We start from the raw sequence: 7,015 nt of genomic DNA on the forward strand, positions 1-7,015 counted from the left end.
TGGGCTGAGCAGTGCAGGGAAAGATGTCAGGGATTAGCTAGGAGGTGACCCTTCTCCTGTCTCTCGCCCAGATCCTGGTTGGAGGGTTCTCTGTGAGTCTGAGTGCACGCCCGCCGTGACATTATAATCCGCCATACTGTGACTGCCATTACTCTGCGGTTTTTTGATGGCGTCAATTAAAGCACTGGTTGACCGCTTGCAGGGGCTATCCCTAGAGGTTGTGGAGCTAGGTGGTTCGGTCACACAGTGTCAGAATGCCCTGGCAGCTGGTGCAGGTCAAATTTGTGTGGAGCCTAAAGTGGCTCTTCCTGATCGATTTTCAGGAGGTACGGATGACTTTATCCGTTTAAGAGAATCCTGCAAATTGTACTTTCGGCTGCGTCCATCGTCGTCAGGTGATGAGAGTCAGAGGATAGCTATAATTATTTCTCTGCTTAAAGGGGACGCGCAATCCTGGGCCTTTTCTCTGCCACCCGGTTTCGGGCCCTCCGGTCGGTGGAGGAATTTTTTAAGGCTCTGGGATTAATCTACGATGACCCAGATCGGGTCTCGATGGCAGAGTCGAGGTTACGTAATTTGTTTCAGGGGGATCATACTGCAGAGGCTTACTGTGTTGAGTTTAGGAGATGGGCTACTGAATCAGAGTGGAATGATCTCACGTTACGTAGTCAGTTTTGTCAGGGGTTATCTGAAAGATTGAAGGATGCCCTTGCTTTTCATGAATACCCAGACTCTTTGGAGAACGCCATGTCTTTAGCAGTACGGCTAGATAGACGTATCAGAGAGAGGTGTAGGGCTCCACCCGCGCGAGGTATCCCTTCTGTGAGTGGTTTCGTCTCTACTGCCTCCCCGGGTGATGCTACAGGTAACTCTGGGATAGCGGAGGATCCCATGCAGTTAGGTCAGGTTTCTTGCCATTCTGATAGTAGAGAGGGGTCATTTTATTTTTTCTTGTCCTTATGTTAAACCACAGGTGGAAAAGAAAAAGAAAAAAGAAAAAAAAACCTTCCCTGACACTTGGTAGTATGAATGGTGTGGTGGAGCAGGCAGGTATGCAAGCTCCCTGCAGTTCCCGTTTTCTCCTTCCAGCTATGGTAGCGCTAGAGTCAAAAATAAATTTTGTTGAAGTATTCCTTGATTGTGGTGCTGGGGTAAACCTAATTGACTTTCTTTTCCTTCAAAATCTAGGACTAAGTACTTGCACTTTAGAGAACGAGATTTGTGTTTTTGCAATTAATTCTTCCCCTCTTTCTAAAGGAGCCTTACTCACATTGTTCATGGTATTCACTTAAGGATGGGTGATTCACATGTTGAAATTATTTCTTGTTTTGTCATGAAGGATTTGCCAGCTCCTATAGTTTTGGGGTTGCCATGGTAGACTAGACATAACCCAATTATAGACTGGCAAGCGAGACAAATCATTGGTTGGAGTGAGTTTTGTTCGGATAATTGTCTTGGCACAACTATCTCTGGTGTGTCCATTACGGCTTTACCTCAGTATCTCTCAGATTTTGCAGATGTCTTTTCGGAGGGTGGGGCTCAGGAATTGCCCCCTCATCGAGACTATGATTGTCCAGTTAATCTCATTCAGGGGGCTAAGTTGCCAAAGTCTCGGCTTTACAACCTCTCTCAACCCGAAAGAGAGGTCATGCGAAAGTATGCCGAGAGTTTGGCAAAGGGTCATATTAGACCATCTAAGTCTCCAGTGGCAGTAGGTTTGTTCTTTGTGAAGAAAAAGGATGGATCACTGAGACCGTGTTTGGATTTCCGGGAATTGAACCGTATTACAGTCCGGGATCCATATCCCCTGCCTTTGATCTTTGATCTTTTTGATCAGATTGTTGGAGCCAAGGTGTTCTCCAAGTTGGATTTGAGAGGAGCCTACAATCTGATCAGAATCAAGGAGGGGGTGAGTGGAAAACGGCCTTCAATACGCACGAGTGTCATTTTGAGAACCTGGTTATGCCTTTTGGGTTGACGAACGCGCCAGCAGTATTTCAGCGATTCATCAATGACATTTTTCATCATTTGGTGGGGAGGTTCATAGTAGTTTAGCTGGATGACATTTTAATTTATTCTCCTGATCTGAAGACCCATCAGAATCATGTGAGACAGGTTTTGACGATCCTTCGGGAGAATACATTATATGCCAAATTGGAGAAATGTTTGTTTGCGGTGCAAGAGCTTCCGTTCTTGGGATACATGCTTTCTGATTCTGGTTTTTGTATGGACCCCCGAAAAGGTCCGGGCGGTTCTGGAGTGGGACCGACCAGAGAATCAGAAAGCTTTGATGCGGTTCTTGGTGTTTACGAATTATTATAGAAAATGTATTTCGAATTATTCTACCATAGTAAAACCTCTCACTGATATGACCAAGAAGGGCGCCGATGTCTCTGTCTGGTCGGATGAGGCATTGCAGGCCTTTTCGGCTATTAAGGAATGTTTTGCGTCTGCTCCCATTCTGGTGCAGCCCGATGTGTCTCAGCCATTCGTGGTGGAGGTTGGTGCATCAGAGGTGGGGGTTAGAGCGGTGCTGTCACAGGGTTCATCTCCTGGCAAGTGGGTCCCGTGTGCCTTTTTCTCCAAGAAGCTCTCGGTCGCCGAGAGGAATTATGATGTTGGAGATGGAGAGTTGGCTATCAAGTTGGCCTTTGAGGATTGGCATCACTGGTTAGAGGGGGCATCTCACCCCGTTACGGTATATACAGACCATAAGAATTTGGCTTACCTGCAATCTGCCAAGCGTCTGAACCCTAGGCAGGCCAGATGGTCACTGTTTTTTACCAGGTTCAATTTTGTGGTTACCTTTCGCCCAGGGGTCAAGAACGTCAAGGCAGATGCCTTGTCTCGCAGCTTGTCCCCCAGGGAGGTTGTTTGTTCCTGAGGGCCTGCGATACAAGGTGTTCAAGGAACATCACGATACTGTCCTCGCTGGACATCCTGGTGGTAAGTCCACCTGTGATCTAGTATCCTGGAGGTTCTGGTGGCCAGGGTTACGTAAGAGCATTGAGAATTACGTGACAGCTTATAAAACCTGCGCTCGGTCAAAGGTTGCTCATACTCGACCGGCTGGTTCACTTCTTCCATTGTCTATTCCGTCTCGTCCTTGGACGCATTTGTCTATGGACTTTATTACGGATCTGCCGAGTTCCTCCGGGAGAACAGTGATTTTGGTGGTAGTTGACCGTTTCAGTAAAATGGCTCACTTTATACCACTAACTAGTTTGCCTAACGCTAAGACTCTTGCGCAGATTTTTGTGGATAATATTGTGAAATTGCATGGTGTTCCTTCGGATGTGGTCTCTGATAGGGGCACGCAGTTTGTCTCTAGGTTTTGGAGGGCGTTCTGCTCTCGGCTTGGCATTCAACTTTCATTCTCTTCGGCTTTTTATCCGCAGTCGAATGGTCAGACGGAGCGTACTAATCAAAACCTGGAGACCTACTTGAGGTGCTTTGTGGCTGAGAATCAGGAGGACTGGTCCTCATTCTTGTCCTTAGCAGAATTTGCGTTGAATAACCGTAAGCAGGAGTCCACTGGTAAGACGCCATTTTTTGGTGCATACGGTTTCCATCCTCAGTTTGGTACCTTTTCTGGGACTAGTTCCTCTGGGATACCAGATGAGGAGAGATTCTCTTCTGCCTTATCCTCCATCTGGCGGAGGATTCAAGGGAATTTGGAGAAGATGGGTGAGAGGTATAAACGAATGGCTGACAAGAGACGTGTGACTGGTCCGGACCTGTGTGTGGGTGATCTGGTGTGGTTGTCCACTAAGAATATCAGTTTGAGAGTGCCATCTTGGAAACTGGGTCCAAGATTTATTGGTCCGTATAAAATGTCTGCAGTGATCAATCCTGTAGCATTTCGGTTGGATCTTCCGCAGACTTGGAGGATCCATGATGTGTTCCACAGGTCTTTACTAAAAAAAATACATAAGACCGGAGGAACCATCGCCATTGCCTCCTCCTCCTGTTCTAGTCGAGGGAAACTTGGAGTTTGAGATCTCCAGGATTCTCGACTCTAGAGTTCTTCGGGGTTCCCTTCAATACCTGGTGCACTGGAGGGGATACGGCCCTGAGGAGAGGATGTGGGTTCCGGCGTTGGATGTCAACGCCAGCCGACTGGTGAGGGCTTTTCATAGGTCCCATCCGGATAGGGTTGGTCCGGGGTGTCCAGAGGTCACCCGTAGAAGGGGGGGTACTGTCATGTGCGGAGGTCGGCCAGGATAGCAGCACGAGTTTAGTGTTTGTTTTGGAGCTGTGCTGGATCCGCCTCTCATCAGGTGCACTGGGTGGGGTCTTAGTTTAAATGGCACACCATCCCAGTGCTCTGAGCGGATTATAGGAATCATTGTGGTCTTGGAAGCTAGGAAGGAAGGTTGTCTGTTCCAGCTCAGAAAGATAAGTGTGATTTCAAGTTTGGTTGTTTTGTGTCATCTCTCCCATCCAGGTTCTGTGCGAGCAGGCTGCTCCTATTTCCCCTCTTCACCATCTCACGGAATTTAGGGTGTTTTCAGCCCAGGCACGGGGACACATCATACCTACCATAAAGGTCTGCATGTGGGCTGAGCAGTGCAGCGAAAGACATCAGGGATTAGCTAGGAGGTGACCCTTCCCCTGTCTCTCACCCAGAGCCTGGTTGGAGGGTTATCTGTGAGTCTGAGTGCACGCCCGCCGTGACATTTGGCTTCTAAGTGCCCACAGCTTAAAAGCTTGTTGATTGGCTGCCCTGCAGACTTTCAACAAGCTTTATTACATAACCGAACACCGAAACCGAACTTTTGCAGCAAAGTTCGGGTTCGGGTCCGGGTACTCGAGCTCACAAAGTTCGGTACGGACCCAAACTTTGCAGTTCAGGTTCGCTTAACACTACTCCTTATCCTTTCCCTACACTATGAAAGATCTTTCCATGAACTGCTCAATAATTTTTTTGTGTGAATAAGGTCTATCATGATCACTGTCCCTAGCGCCTGTCACGTCTCTCTCTGCACTAAGTTCACTGGAAAATGGCAGACACCGAGCAGGCTGAGACTTTTTATAGGGCTGTGACATCACAGGGCTGGCTGGCTGCTGATTGGCTGCATGCATGGCATTGTGGGTGGTCCCTTGTTCCCAAAGTTCTTACTTCCTCGTTCTAACATGTGCAGCAGCCATTTTAGAAAAAATGTGATTCATTACCACGAACCATGAGGAAATTTGACTTCGGGACAAATCCAATTTTTCCTGAAATTCACATCGAATTCCACTTTGTCAACTTCGATTCGCTCATCTATATTGATGACCAATCCTGAGGAAAACCCCTTTGGAGCAACATTGAGGTCAAAGTCGAAGAGCAACCCTGAAGGAAAGTCTGAAGAGCAACCCTGAAGAAAAGTCTGAAGAGCAGCCCTGAAGGAAAGTCTGAAGAGCAACCCTGAGGTAAAGGGCTCATGCACAATTTGCGGTCCAGAATGCATGGGCAACATCCGTACGGATTCTGCAGACGGATCAACTTGAATGGGTCCGTGATCTGTCCGCACTGCCAGAAATGGAACATGTTTTTTTCCGGTGCGGAGGCACGGAGAGAAACCCCACAGAAGCACTCAGTAGTGCTTCCGTGATGTTCCGTGCCTCCGTTACGCACCACTCCTTGCGGACCAACTCAAGTGAAAGGGTCCGCATCCGTGATATGGTGAGCACACGGCCAGTGCCCGCATATTGTGGACCCGCTGTTTGTGGGCCGCAATACAGGCACGGCCGGGCAACGGCTATGTGCATGAGCCCAAACGCTAAGGAGCAACGCTGAAGTAAAGGCTGAGGAGCAACCCTGAGGTAAGAACTGAAGAGCCACACTGAAAACTCGCATTCCAAGAGCTATAACCTTTTAGTTTTTTCATCAATGTACCTGCATGAGGGCTTATTTTTTGCAGGACAAGTTACAGTTTTTAATGCACCATTTTGGGTACATGTAACAATTGATTGAGGCCAGCTGTCTAGCGCACACCCCTATGTTTACGTCAGTAAAAAGGTGTTTTAGTGGCCACTTAGGGTCCATTCACACGTCTGCAAAATGGGTCCGCATCCGTTCCGCAATTTTGCGGAACAGGTGCGGACCCATTTGTTTTCCATGGGGCCGGAATGTGCTGTCCGCATTTGCGGATCCGCACTTCTGTTCTGCAAAAAAATAGAACATGCACTATTCTTGTCCGCAATTGCGGACAAGAAAAGGCATTTTCTATGAGAGTGCGGGCGATGTGCGGGCCGCAAAATTTGGAACGCACATTGCCGGTGTCAGTGTTTTGCGGATCCGCAAAACACATATGGACGTCTAAAAGGACCCTAAGGAGTTAAAGAACAACCATAAAGTAAAGGCTGAAGAGCAACTGTAAGATAAAAGCTGAAGAGCAACCCTGAACTAAAGGCTGAAGAGCAACCTCGAAGTAATAGCTGAAGAGCAACCCTAAAGTAAAGGCTGAAGAGCAACCCTGAAGTAAAGGCTGAAGAGCAACCCCGAAGTAATAGCTGAAGAGCAACCCTAAAGTAAAGGCTGAAGAGCAACCCTGAAGTAATAGCTGAAGAGCAACCTTGAAGTAAAGGCTGAAGAGCAACCCTGAAGTAAAGGCTGAAGAGCAACCCTGAAGTAAAGGCTGAAGAGCAACCTTGAAGTAAAGGCTGAAGAGCAACCCTGAAGTAAAAGGCTGAAGAGCAACCCGAAAGTAAAGGCTGAAGAGCAACCTTAAAGTAATAGCTGAAGAGCAACCCCAAAGTAATGGCTGAAGAGCAACCCCAAAGTAATGGCTGAAGAGCAACCCCAAAGTAATGGCTGAAGAGCAACCCCAAAGTAATGGCTGAAGAGCAACCCTGAAGTAATAGCTGAAGAGCAACTGTGAGATAAAAACTGAAGAGCAACACTAAAGGAAAAGCTGAGGAGCAACCATGAAGTAAAGACTAAAGAGCAATGTAAAGACTGAAGAGCAATCCTGAAGTAAAGGCTAAGGAGCACTCCTGAAGTAATGGGGGTGCACAACCTTTTCTGGTC

This window comes from Bufo gargarizans, unplaced genomic scaffold (assembly GCF_014858855.1).
Source record: "Bufo gargarizans isolate SCDJY-AF-19 unplaced genomic scaffold, ASM1485885v1 original_scaffold_1838_pilon, whole genome shotgun sequence".
Classification (NCBI taxonomy): Eukaryota; Metazoa; Chordata; class Amphibia; order Anura; family Bufonidae; genus Bufo; species Bufo gargarizans.